Here is a 14,926-nt window from a genome sequence, read left to right on the forward strand (position 1 = left end):
AATGGCAATGGTTTGGAGTGAAGGGAATGCAAGTTACAGGTCATCTCGCTCGGAGCTGTACATGAAGTAGCCAATTTATAACAGTTCGTCGTGTCACTGCAGTGCTAACTGCAGCTTGAATTTTTGATTCAGCTCTGTACGGTACGCCACAGCCTTACTCCGTACACAGTAGTCTTCCCTCTGAGTAGCGCGGCGTGACCGCCCAGAACCTGGTGTGCTTGAAGCAGTACCTTCCCTTTATCTCTGTTGCAAACAATCATGCACAGTGAGCCATGATGGCTCGTGGGATAGAGCGTTCGCCTTCCAATGAGGTGAACCGAGTTCGAATCCCAACGATGGCTGGTCGGTCCGCCTCCGGCTTGCACCGACCGCAGTGCTAACGTAAAATATCCTCAGTGGTAGACTGATCATGGGTTAGAGTTATGCGCCAAGCGCGAAATTTGAATAGACATCACCTTTTAGTTGTATAAAGAAGCCTACCAAATTTATTTTATCTAGCACAACCCCAAAGTGCGTTTTTGAGTCTGGTCTGGTTTTGTAACTTGAAATATCGTCTTCATTAATTAATTAGCATATTTGTAATCACTCAAATCACTCCCTCAAACTATAAAGAATGATTCCTAGAATGTAAAGAACCGAGTATTAAATCAAAAGTTATTTTGAGTAGTCCCTTTTTTTTTTTTTATGCACTGTGCATTAGAGATAGGTTATGATTGAATTTCGTTTTGTCGAATGAACTGTGGAATGTGGCTTAATTAGTTTATTTTGTAGAACCATCTAATGCAGTGTTTCTTAACCTTTTTGGTACAATGAACCCCTTTTAAAAATTTTTAAGATGTCTCGGACCACCCTGTGAAAAAAATAATTACAAAAAACATCAATTATTAGAAAACATTTAATTTTATTATTTTAATAGTATACAAATTTTTAAAACTAAAATTTTTAATGTGACGGTTGTTGCTACTTTTCCTCATTAATAAATTGAATTGAGGGATGGTTTTCGACAAAGCAACGCTCATATCATGTTCAACATTCAATCGATTTCGATGTTTTGCTTTTATTGTCACGAGAGTGGAAAATTCCGCTTCGTTAAGATACACTGTAGCACGGAATTATAGCTGCCATAGCTCTCTTTACAAGCAATGGGTAGGCTTCTCTCACAGAAGACCAGAACTCTTCGAATCTACAACTCATCTTTTATATTTGTCTCATCCAAATTAAAATATTTTTTAAATGAAACCTGAAGTACTTCCAGGTGTTTAAGCAATTCATTTTTCAAGTTATTCAGTAACAAATTATCTTGCCGAGATCCATTTTCAGAAATTTCAGAAAGCACTTCGTCCAATTTTTGAAAGTTTGCATAGATCTCATTTTGAATTTTATTTTTTCAAAGTGGCATTTTCAATAAGAATGCTTGTAATCTCTCAGTTGCATCCATGATGGTGATATCTGGCCCTTGAATTAAAAGACTTATATTGTTCATGTGGTTAAAAATATTTGCCAGGTAAACCAATTTATATGTAAATTTTTTTTTAAATATTCGAAGAGTGGTAATCTTTTTCTTCTAGAAACTTCTGTTTCAACATGAAAATTCGCTTCAAAACCTGCCCTTCCGTGTGGTACAGAAATACCTCATGCTCTGCGTCCATTTCTTGACACAGTGTTTTAAAAAGACGATGATTAAGAACTCTACTTCTAATAAAATTCAGTTTTAATAACTATTGATAATACTTCTTTTAAGCTGGTTGGAAGAGTTTTTGTAGCCTATGCATGTCTGTGTAAAACACAATGAGTACGAGAACATTTGGAGACTCTTTTTTAACCAACAGGGCAAAACCAGATTTATAGCCAAGCATCGGAGGTGCTCCATCTGTACAAAGTGAGTGAAGTTTTTCTTTCCAGTCGAAGTCGTGTTTGGTAAAGAAAACATTTAACATTGCTACAACATCAACTGCCTTTGTAATGTGCAAAAGAGACTCACCAAATGAGAATTCCTCTTTGATAGTATCAATTCATCGATGATCTGTTTCAAGATATTGCACGAAATTTCAACTATTCTTGAATGTATCACATCATTTGACAATGGAATAGCTTCAAGTTTTTCTCTCTGTTCCAGTCCACAAAATAATTCAACCATTTTCAGCGCACATGGCTTAATTAACGTCTCTCCAATAGTATGCGGTTTCTTGCTTTTGGTCAATACAATATGCAACTTAGAGAGATGCCTCAACCAGAGGTTTTTGTGGAATACCAAATCCAAGTTTGGTTAATGTTCCAGATTTCAAAAATTGAGTTTTCTTCTTAGTAAAAAATTCTAGATCTAGAAACCTGGACAAGGTGTCAAATGCACGTAGCTTGATTGGGGATGATAAAAAAATAGCACAGCGGACGTCATCAGGGGGTTGCCACTGATGGTGCAAACTGAAAGCCGGTTAGTGGAGGATGTTAAAAATATGACAGGGATATTAGAGGGCTGTGTGCAGTCAGCACTGAATTTGGGGTATCTCGATCACCTAGTTTTAAATATCTACCTATGTATTTTCACCTTTTAGAAGAAAAAAAAGATCAATGTTATTTAAATATTACTGATCCAAGCGTTTTAAAAATTAGGAGTAGTTAGCGGACCCCCAAAATATGACCCATGAACCAAGAAACCCTGATCTAATGCGATAGGTAGGAAATATCAGACTTTTTCCTGCATTAAGCAGCTGCGTGATGCTGCCATTTATTGAAAGAGTGCTTCGTTTTCCAATAGTACAGGATCACACAGGATATAAAAAGCTCCTCATGTGAATAGAGGAAATATTGTGTTCTTAAAGCAGGGATTCTAACTCCTGTCCTGCCGGACATGAGAGTGGCAGATCTGCCCTTTCAAATAAAGTATAAACCTAGCTGAAAAATGCTAAGTGGCATCCTAAATTGTTTAAAGCACACTTATTACTCCAAAATCATAAGGTATTCGATGATGAAAAATAAAAATATTAATTTATTATCCTTATCGAATGGCTTAGCTTTCAGCCTCCGAAGAACGTGAACCAGATTTTCACTGGCTGTGGAACTGGCTATCTATAATTTCTGGTTATTTAACCGTATTACTTAAAAACAATTAATTAACGACTTTTTTTCGGAGTTAAAAGTTTGCATACCAAATTTTTTATTGTTATTTGACTGTTTCGATTGCGTATTGCAAAATAACTATTAGATAAATTGCTATTTAAACATTTTTCCGAGACATTTCAAGCACTTTATGCAACAATAACCTTATATCATTAAATCAATTAAAATTGGAAACGCTTTCATCTCTCTTGAGTCTTAGCATTTTTTAACATTTGAGTTTCAACATTAACAAGTTTTTAACACTTTTAAAAAAAAAAATTTACGTAATAAAAAAATTTATTTGAGTCTTGAGATTTATACCTGGGAATATCTAATCTCTCGATCTCTGATTTATTTTTTCTTACTATTGCAACATCAACTCAAACGCGAGCTTATAAAACGGAGACCTCAAATAAGATAAATATTGCTACAACAATAGATATATAATCGTTATTTAAAGTAAGGAAATGAGAAAAATTTGCTAAAAACCACAAAAAATTGCAGTAACGTTCGAACAAATTATAATAATGAAAAAAAAAATCTAATTAACTTCCTGAGTGAAAGTGGCAATGTTAACGCGTCAAATTACAAACCTGCAATTAATTTTCTGCGAGATACAAAGTGGCACTCATAGTATTTTTACTACAATTTTAACAGGCAATAATTCTTGAACTAATTGTAGAATGTTATATTCTTTTATTCCATAGTACCCTCTACATTTCTCGTCATACGTTCGTAATTTTAAGCCTCTAAATCTTATAGTTTTTCCGCATCAAAATAACATGTAATATAAAGTTTAGCATCCAAAGCAGTGGGAACACTATTTACATTTTATACACATGCACACACACGCACAGACCCACATAATATATATATATATATATATAAAGAAAGAGAGAGNAGGCGTGTGATGAAGTAGTACATCAAGTAATGAAGCATTCCGTGAGTTTTCTATCTTTTCTCTTCAAAGATCAAAATATTTCTGCGGCCTAATGTTCTGAAATGTCCCGAACTTACTGCGCATAAGCTGCAATTTGCAATTACATAGAACACATAATATATATATATATATATATATATAAAGAGAGAGAGAAATAATTCGGATATATTGAGAATTCAACAAATTCAAGAATTTTCAGTGCTAATATTATACATATCCTACTACATGGCACTGCAATAAAAATAAAATTAAAAATCTTCAAGCATTTATTAACAACTTTTTAAGAAGAATTTTGCATATGAAGTGGTTCCATAAACTTTGTAATGCAGAAATCCTTAGAAAAGCAGAACAGAAACCAATTTTGGAAATTAAAAAACGTAAAAGGGAATAGATTGAATATGATCTACACAGACCTGAAAAATTTAAAGATAAAACAAGTTTTTGTTTGGAACCCTCAAGGAAATCGAAAAAGAGGAAGACCTAAAAATACTTGGCACAGGACGATTGTAAACGAATTGGAAACGGAGAGACGTGGAGAGACGCAAAATATCTGGCCACAATTAGAGTGAGATGGTAAGCTATGATAGACTCCCTATGTTCCAATTCGGAGTCAAAAAGAATTAGGGGTATTGGAGAAAAAGCGCTTTCTTTTAATTGTATTACAACTTATAAACTTTAAAAAAAATTAATTTCATGAATTCGTTACACTAACGAGTGGTCAATGTCTGAGTGTTGGGTGGTCTGAGTTCATTTTTAGTGATAATCCCAATGCATGTGTTTGGTAACTTTACGCATTGTCCAACTCAGTCTAGCGACGCTTGCGTTGTGATTTAGGCCTACACAACTCAACCGAATTATTCATTTAAAATTTACAATAATAAAAAGAACTAAGCTGTATTAGTTACAAGCTAACTACTACTGAGGAGGACAAAACTGAAAATATCAAAACTTGTTCAATTACTGGCAGAAAAGAATGAGTTGAAAAGTGATTATTCGAAACAACCACGAGTTCATCAGATAATCATACAGATTTCGATGTTTTTAATTCTATCTTCTTTATTGGTGACTAGTTTTTCATAATTTTCTGGCCATATCATTAGTATTGCCTAGGGTTCTAAGAATATAGCGATCGTTATAGAGCAAACTCAGTATAGAGATCTTGGTGAGCAGATTCTAGCAAAGTAATTTTTTCTTGGTTTGACCAGAGAATAACAATCAATAATTTCCACCTAATCAAAGTGATAACTACAATCCAAAGTTCCACCTAATAACCACAGCATTAGACAGTTTCCACAATCTTCCACAACAAAGATAACAGTCATGCACTGTAAAAAAATTCCTTATCAATTTATAGTATTAAGTACTGAATCCGTAAAATCCATTTTATCTTAAAATCCTTTTTTACCGTGAAATATTATACGGTAATTTTTACAGCAACATTTACTTAATTAGAATTATTCAGCTCTAATTAATACTGTAAAAATTACTCTGTATAAGAATTTTTGTTCCATAACATGTTCCAGTAAAAATGAATTTTACAGTAAGAAGTACCGATACCCTAAATGCCGATACTTCTTACTGTAATTGGATGCTTAATATTTTGCAGTTTACGAAGTTTAATCATTTCAGTTTATATTTCAGCACTTTTTCTTTTCAAAAAATCTTTTCTTTGATTACTTTTCACACCAGAAGAAATTATCACCGTCGAAAACATTTTGCTGTTTTCATCAAACATATTTTTTTCTGTGGCAATTACCAAGCAATGCAAGCATGAAAAATAAATTCAAGAAACAAATATAAAACATAATCCCAAAGGTGAATGAATTTCTAAGGTCAAAAAGTTTTGGAAGGAATGCATAATATTATGCGTATGAAAGCAAGGTCTTTGAAAGGGACGTAAACAATAAGAAGGTCGTCAATGTATATAATTTTAAATGTTCATAAGTGTTGAACACTGGTCGAAAAGTGTGGAATTCAATGTTTGGCGTCGTAAGATATAAAAGTGGAATTTCAATGATTGTATAAGATAAAAAAAATCGTAAACAATTATTTCAAAAATTACAAATTATTCTTAGTAAACTCTATTATTTTGATGACAAATGATTTATTAAATGAGCAAATTATTTTTTATAGCACAGTTTGGACTTCCTTGGATTTTTCTGCGGTAATAATATTCGTTAGACTTTTGCCTTAGTCCAATAAAACTTGACTATTTCTTAGAAAAATTTGTACCCACGATAATTTTGATAAAAAGCTTTGCTATATAATTATGAATTACGAATGATACCTGAAAACACCCCTGCTCCCCTTTGTACGTTGCTCTTTTTTTTTTTCTTTTTTGTGAATTAGGAGTGATTTGAGAGAAAGAATTAAACTTTTTCCGAATAGGCGAGTGAGGCATTCTTTCGGGTGTATTTTCTTAATATTGAATTGAATGAAACCAATATCAAGACTATCGGACAAATAGTTTAGAAATTATAAGCGTTTTGTGTACAAAAAGTACAAATTTGAACGTGCACCTATTTGCGCATCTGATATTGCTACCTAAACAAGTTATTATTCCTTCTACGCATTTTTTCCCGCTTTTTCTCATAAACTATACACAAGTCACTGAAGCAAATAGTTCAAAAGTTGCAAAAAACTATACGCATATAAAGTACTACTTTTGACTCGCACCTAAGTGTTTACTTTACATTGCTACCCAGGATTTATCTGGACATGTAAAGTAGGTCTTCCGATGTAATTTTGTTTACGCTTAATCAAATTAAACCAATTCTGACATGAACGAACTAATAGTTTGGAAGTTATCAAAATTCAATATACAAAAAGCTCAATTGGTACTTGCACTTATTTACGAAACTTACATAGCTATTACATAGCTAGGCAATGAGGGATTGCTTCATATATATATTTTTCTCATTTAATTTAATGAGACAAAACAGCTAATGTTCAAAAAATGATTTTTTTTATTAAGAAGTACTATTTCTTAATTGCTCTTATTTTGAAGACAATTGCACTTATTATAGCTAATTTCTATACTATTCATGTACATCGGATACAAATTAAAACACATTGGAAAAAACTCGTCACTTGCCTCTTTATAAGAAATCTTTATAAGAAATTTTATTCTCTTCCTCCTCAAACCCCCATTTTCTCAAAAAAGGAGAAAACGTTTGGAAGAGAGTGGGGGAGTTTTCAGGTATTATTAANATATTACTATTTTTTGACTATTTCTTTCTAAAAATAAAAAATTAAAAAATTTAAAAAAAATTATATGTATAAACATTTGTAAGCGTGAGATTTATAAACTAAAATGATAGCTAAAACAAATAAATTCTCATAAGTTTCCCTCACATTAATTTTATGAAAATATGCAGCATTTCTAACGATATATAAGACTTGAGCTTGAATTTTTTTAAAACTATTTTTAAAAAATTATATAGTGATTATTACCTTCCAACAGTAATTTGTTGCAGCTGAATTAGATTTACAGAGCATTATTTTTAGTAATAAAAATTCGAGTACCAATTATAGATTGTTACGTCTGATTCACTCAGTTTTTTTACAATAGAAAGTACTTAAAATACTAAAAGATTGCTTTTTTGTTATAATTAGGTCAAATATTACGGTATCAGGAAAAAAAAACTATGTTCAACAAATCGTAAAGCAAGTTGACTTTAAGAAAGTATTTTTATGCTAAAGTATTTCAAGTCGTTTAACATCGCGGATTAAGAAAAGAATATCGAAACATAAGTTAAATTTTGATAACCAAAACTAATTTATATGAAAGTGCGGCGAAAGATTGCCGATTTTCTGCAAAAAATGGATTTTTCACTATATATTTAATTATCGAAAATTAATTCAATAGGTCAAGGAAATTGATTCTTAGAAAATTCACCTTCACCTTACGTGCCTCACGAATAGATTACTGTTAAGCAATCACTTAACACGTGATTGTTCCCAAACTTATCTTAAATCTTTAACTTCCTATTCTTCCTTAAATAAAAATCTTAAATTTCCTCTCTGGATTTTAAACAGTGTTTTATAAAAAAGTTTCTTTGCAAAACATTAAGCCGACTAAACATTAGTCGATTAAGTTTACTGAAATCTTTTTAGTAATCACTAAACTGTAAGAAATGATGATTTTCAATTTATTTTTTTTGCTATCAGAATAAAGTGCACTCTTTCAAGTGTTTAAATTTGTAATTTATAACTATGCTGCAAACATAAAAAAAAAGTTCCACTCATCCCTTATACTTGAGAGTAATTAATAAGAAAAAAAAGAATTAAAAGTGGCACTAGAAAGGATAACCCAAAGCCTGAAAAACTGCAATTTTTAAGAACATGTGATTAGAACTAAATATGTATGTGTGCAATGTGTATAGGTTAATATGTATAGAAATTTAATTACTTCAAAACAAACTGTTTAAAACTCATTGACAAATTAATTAAAATTATTTCTGATACCTTATTTGTTTAGTAATTAAAATTTCAAAATTCACTCTTTACTAATTTTAACCATGGGTGAAAGCGAGACGGAAAAGAGGAAAAGCTGGTAGTAAACCCATTTCAGTTTTAACATATTTTCGGGAGGAGTTAAACTATTCTCTTTTACAATTATTCAGCTATATCTACTTTTCTATAAAGAAGGAAGCTTTTCTTATATATGCTAAAATTATAAAAAAATTACGGTAGTTACAGAAATTTAATGTTTCTTGAAAAAAATGCTACAATTAAATGCCTTTCGTTCCAGTTTTTGCTCTTTTCCGTCTCGCTATATATTGGCTTTCAGCCCTGATTTAAACTTATCGAACTTAGCTTAGGAAAGAGAAGAACTTTATCACAAACAAACAAAATATTAATTAATTTAGTTTGATGGATGAGTATACATGCTCAGGAAAAACATATAAGTAGGAAAATATATATATTATGAGTTCTATATACTTGCAGCCTAAGTGCAGTAAGTAAAACTTTTTAATTTCTTCGTTTTTCTCTTTTCATCCTTTTTGTCTTTATTGTGTTATATATAACAATGTGACTTAGAATAATTTTTCCAGTTAGCATATCGTATAATTTGATTTTTTTTAACTTTCTTAAATGAACTTGTTCAAGAAGACAAAAACTTATTTAACTGCAGTAGACCGTGTCTACGTAAAGGGAAACTGACTTACTTTCGGTTCAAGAAATATAAAATAAATTAGTAAGCTTGTTGAGTAACCTTTTCTCTACGTGAACAAGACGAATTCGGAGATTGTCGTATGAATATTCATAGAAATATTTATAGGCATAGAATTTTATGGTTTTTAGCCAATGCTCTATTTTTGCATAATTTGTAGAATGAACTATGACTTGACATTTTTGGAGATAGAAAAAATTGAAATATTAATTATTATTTTCTATTTTTTGTACATTTTTTTAGTTCAGTACAACTACAATAATTTCATGTGATAAAAAAACGGTCTTTATAAATAACTGACGTGCCAGAATTGATACAAAATAATAAATTAAAAAAAGAAAAATAGAAGCACATTTTTAAATAAAAGTTTTATTTTTAGTATTAATGTGCATTAAATTAAGTGAAACGTAAATTAATGATAAGGAAATTGTTATTTCAAATGTACTATAAATTATTTAAAAAGTCAAATAATCAATGCGAGTCTACGATGAATGATTTTAAAAAAATCAAGTAGTTACATGCTTAGTATTTGATTAAGAAAAAAATAATTAAGAAAATTGTGAGTTTAAATGGACGAGAAATGCGCAAAAAAAAATCAAATAGTTAGTTCAAGCAATGCACGATTGGGAAAAAAATCAAACAGCATGAAGAAATAACTTATAAATGATCAGAAGAGCTAAAAATGATTTTAAAAAAAAGAAAGAAAGAAATTTAAATAATCAGTATTAATGTCTGATAAACATTATAATGAAAATCAGATAAACAGCTCAACCAAACTAGATGTAAGATAAATGATTAGAAAATACAATCAGATAGCCGTAGTCAATTTAAATGTACAGTAATTGATAAAAAAAAAAGTTTTAGCACGTCAGTTGAGATGAACTAAAAATTATAAAAAGAAAACCAAATAGTTCAATTGTATGTTAAATAATAACAATAAAAAATAGTCAGTTTTGCAGCGAATAAATTTCCCTTATTAATAAAGAGAAAACATAATTATCATGTCAGGTCCTGTTTGTTTCGCTAACATCCCACGCATTCACACAATGTCTTCACGTGGAGCAAATTTCACGCTATTCTACTTATTAACTAGACAGCAATCTGCTGCAATAATAGCAATTCAAGGCTAAAGGTACGAAAGAAAATTGTTTGTTTTTTGTCATTTGACAATAACCAGACCTCTCACAATTCCCCAAAAAATTCTCCCCATTTATGAGAAAAACGAAAGGGAAATCCGGAATATGTCACTCCCACCAAAACATCCGGCGCATTCTTCCTCGTTCATAAATAGTTTTTTTGTGCATTATAAGTAAATTGATTCTTACCTCAAACTGGAACGTGCTTTAAGGTGAAGAGCCACAAAAACATTACCAGGAAATTTGATATTGAGTGGCAAATCAGGATTCTAAAAATAATACTTAAATGTTGTATATTAAACTAAATTTTTATTTTTTACTTTTTTACAGATGATATAGAAGGTTCCTAAATTCACACTTTAGAGCAAATTTTATAGAAAACGCATGTTTTTATTTAAAAATTGTAATTTTTTTTATTGATTCATAAGTGATGTTGATAAGTGGTGGGTTTTATGGAACATCACTTGGGAACCGTGATGTTCCATAGAATCCAATAATATGATTCTACAGGGTTCCATAGGACGGTTGCAGGGACTCCGAAAGACTTTACTTAACCAAAAATGAAACGTGCTTTATGGTTATTTGAGACTGTAGCAAAATTTATATCCCTTCTTTAATCATTCAGTTATTTTATTAATTTTTTTAAGCTAAAAGCTAAAGGGAAAAAAAGCATTATATTGATTAAATTATTAAAAGGATATGCAATTAGGAAAAAACTGCATTAATATTTTCAATAAATTTTTTTCAGTCCAAAATGAAACTAAATTCAATTATAGAGAACTCAACTTTTATAACAGTTCTCTTCCTTTCGTTTTTGCTTCAAAAGAAAAAATTATTCAGCTTATTTTATTCATTTTCAGTTTATGCATGCACCGAATTCAAATTCAGAACTAAACTAGATGCCGTTTCTGAAATGTGAATATAACTCCCTGACGTTAAGCCTAATTTTAAATCTATCACCAATGAGTAATGAAAAAAATATTGCTTATTTCCACTTTCAAAATAATAAGTAGTCTCTCTTTGATCAATATAGTTGGGGTTCTGCTAAACGAGAATCAATCATTAAAGATTCCGTGGCCAAATGAAATTAGAAACCGCATGGGGCTAGCGTAAACAAATGGAATATTTCCATTATTTATCATTCAAAACATCTCTGTAAATTATGACACAGGCACGAAATTCTGTAACACTTTCATATCTGGTTTTAAGGCAAAACAGTAAATAATTATGTTGCAAATAAATAAAGCTTTTATGGTTGAAAAGTAACTTCTTAATTTTTGTTTTAACTGCAACCTTAGCTTTATTCATCATTTTTAGAAATAGGAGCTATTTCTTTATGAATGAATATGCTTATCAAATATTTTACGAGTCATTTTTTATATACCTTTATTTAATTAACAGAAAATGAGCTTGAAAGAACTAACCAGTCTGGGCACACACTGGTAGGGTTAATGTGGACACGTCAAAATTAACAACATTTTAGTGGTAGTAAATTTACTTCAATGTCAGCAATAATTTGTCATTTAAAATACCTCTTAAATGTTTAGAGATCTAGTAGACCTTAATTCGCCTGCAGTACTTTTTTTATTCAAAATACAGTATGATGGTGAGCACACATTTATCAGATCATCGAACTTTGACTCCTTTTCATTATTGCTATTAAAAGTTTTCAAAGAACTGTACCCTGATACAATATATGTTTCGAGGAATGGAAACTGTACATTACTGCAATATTTGTAGAGTTGGTGTATTTATAATTAAGGCAAGCAAAATTAGCTCAATTTGGCAATCATTTCAAAATTTTCTCACGCTTTCATCATATCTTATATATTTGTTTTAATTGCTTAATATTGTGTGGGCTAAATAAATGTAGATCAGCTCTATTTTACCAAAAAGGAGATATTAAATAGTAACATTTATTATCAATTTAAATATTCAAGGAAGATTTCCCCTTAAAATGGAAGAAGTTGAAATTGATGTGTTTATTAGGCTCTGGCATTAATTATTAAAAAGATTTTTAAGATTATTTACTCAGGACTGTATTTTTAGACTAAAATTAGTTCCATTTTGATTTTATTTGCTTTTTTATAACTAACAATAGATTAAACAGTAAGTTTTAAGGCCTATCCAAAGAAGCCCTACGTCGTGAAACTAGTGTTGATAAAGACATTTTTTTTAAAAAAAAAAACAAATGAAGATATGCGCTCTAATTAGCTTATATATCCTTCAAAATGAAGATAATCGTTCAAATTTTTATTTAAAAAAAATACGCGTTATGTTTAAAATAATGATTAATAACCTTTTTTTAATAAATTTACAAAAACTCTCCCCACCAAATCCTCTCTACACAATAAAGCCAATTTGTATTCTAAATTAAAAATATTTGAATCTGTTCGAAAGTTGAAAATTCAAATAAAGAAGTTAATAAAAATTTTAATAACAATTTCAAAATTTAATTTCGAATGATTCATCATTTAAATTAAATTCTAAATACAGATTTTTTAATAAATATCCCTATTTTCGTAGTTCAATGCGTAAAATTTAAATTAAAAGAAAAACAATCAACTCTAATAACTTTCAATTTAATGATCGTATTTTCAGTTACTTAAACTCAATCTTGATGCTTCAAAAGCCCAACGCTCTATTTATAAACTATATTGTTCCGATCATATTTTAAATTACGAAATCAAACACAAAAACATACTTACTCTAAATAAACATACTATTTTTTGACAAATTTGAATTAGTATTTATACCCTCAAAATATTGAGTGAGAATGTTACCAATCTGGAAAATATGGATTTAATAGATAGGAGAGAAATCTGTTGGAAGATAGGGCCCTTTTAATATAATTTTTTGTTTGTAAGGGTATTATGTAAGGTTATCTCCAAAGCAAGGAAAGAGGTTCTACCGGTTCTAGTTCCGCAGAGGATGATAAACTGACTGATCGTAAAGACACGGTTCCCAGTCGAACACCGAAGTCAAGCATCGCTGGCTGCTGTCAGTAAGCAGGTGGAGGACCACTTTGATCAGCCTGCGTATGGAGCGATGGTGCGCAGTATCGGCCCTCGTTAAACTGTTCTACCATAAAGTAATTGACTTCGCACGCAGGTGGTCGAGCTACCAAAGCTCGAGCTACTTACCTACTTCACTTCAACCGGTTTTATTATACCTTATCTCCAGTAACATGTATCTAAAGGTTGCTGTTGTTGTAGTTCATTTACGTCGAACTAGAGCTGCATAATGGGCTATTGGCGATGGTCTGGGAAACATCCCTGAGGATGATCCGTCGGCATGCCATCACAATTTCGATCCTCTACAGAGGAGATGGAACCCCTGCTTCGATAGCCCACGGACGTGCATGCGAAGTCGAGCACTTTACGGTAGAACACTTTAACGATGACCAACATCCCACACCCTCGATCCCTAAGCAGACTGATCCAAGTGGTCACCCACCCGCACACTGACTGCATCTAGTGATTCTTGACTTCGGTGATCTGTTGGGAACCGCGTCTTAACCATCAGTCCACTGCGGGACCACTAAAGCACTTTTCGTAAGTTTAAGCTTACTTATTGGTGAAAACAGGTTTTTGCGTAACAAACTGTTCTTAGTGTATGTTTGAAAAAGGAAAAATTTATTTACACTCTTCACAACCGGGTTTTGTTTCGATTCGGAGCAAAAGAGACGGCTTTGTGAGGAAAATATTTGCGTTTTAACTTTATGATCAGTTACGTGTTAACTTTGCTACCTCACAGAAGATAAATTTGAGTAGTGTTCCTTGCTTCCTGTTCAGATGAGCGCCTAAAGAACCATTCTCACCAAATATGGTCGCTGTACCTCCAGTCGTTGACGAGGAAGTATATGAATCTGATTGCTAAAATATATTTTCCCGTAAAAAACTTCAACAATCAGATTCCTTTTTTCTTCCCTTTGGACGGTAATCAGAGGTGCGGCAACCGCGTTTGGTGAGAATGCTCCTGTTGCAAATGCGCCAATATCACCGAAGTCAAGCATCACTGGCTGTGGTCAGTGTGCGGGTGGGTGACCACTTGGATCTGTCTGCGTAGGGACCGAAGGTGTGCGGTATTGGTCCTCGTTAAACTGTGCTACCGTAAAGTGCTCGACTTCGCGCTCAGGTCGTCGGGCTATCGAAGCNGTAGGAACATCATATGTCACATGACTATTCATATTACTTTTATGAGAGTTGCGAATGGCAACAGATCAAAAAATAATAATAAAAAATGAGTGTTCTAAAAAATGTCTGCTGATCATTTTTATCCTGTAACTCTGTTGCGTACAATACCTTATTTCCAGTAACAGATTTAAGCTTTCTAGAGGTTGTTTTTGTTGTTTAGTTCATTTACGTCGAACTAGAGCTGCATAATGGGCTATTGGCTATGGACTGGGAAACATCCCTGAGGATGATCCGAAGACATGCCATCACAATATGGATCCTCTACAGAGGGGATGGAATCCCTTCTTCGATAGCCCACGGACCTGCATGCGAAGACCAGAACTTTACGGTAGAACAGTTTAACGATGACCAATATCCCACACCCTCGGTCCCTAAGCAGACT

This window comes from Parasteatoda tepidariorum, chromosome 2, assembly GCF_043381705.1.
Source record: "Parasteatoda tepidariorum isolate YZ-2023 chromosome 2, CAS_Ptep_4.0, whole genome shotgun sequence".
NCBI classification, from domain to species: Eukaryota; Metazoa; Arthropoda; class Arachnida; order Araneae; family Theridiidae; genus Parasteatoda; species Parasteatoda tepidariorum.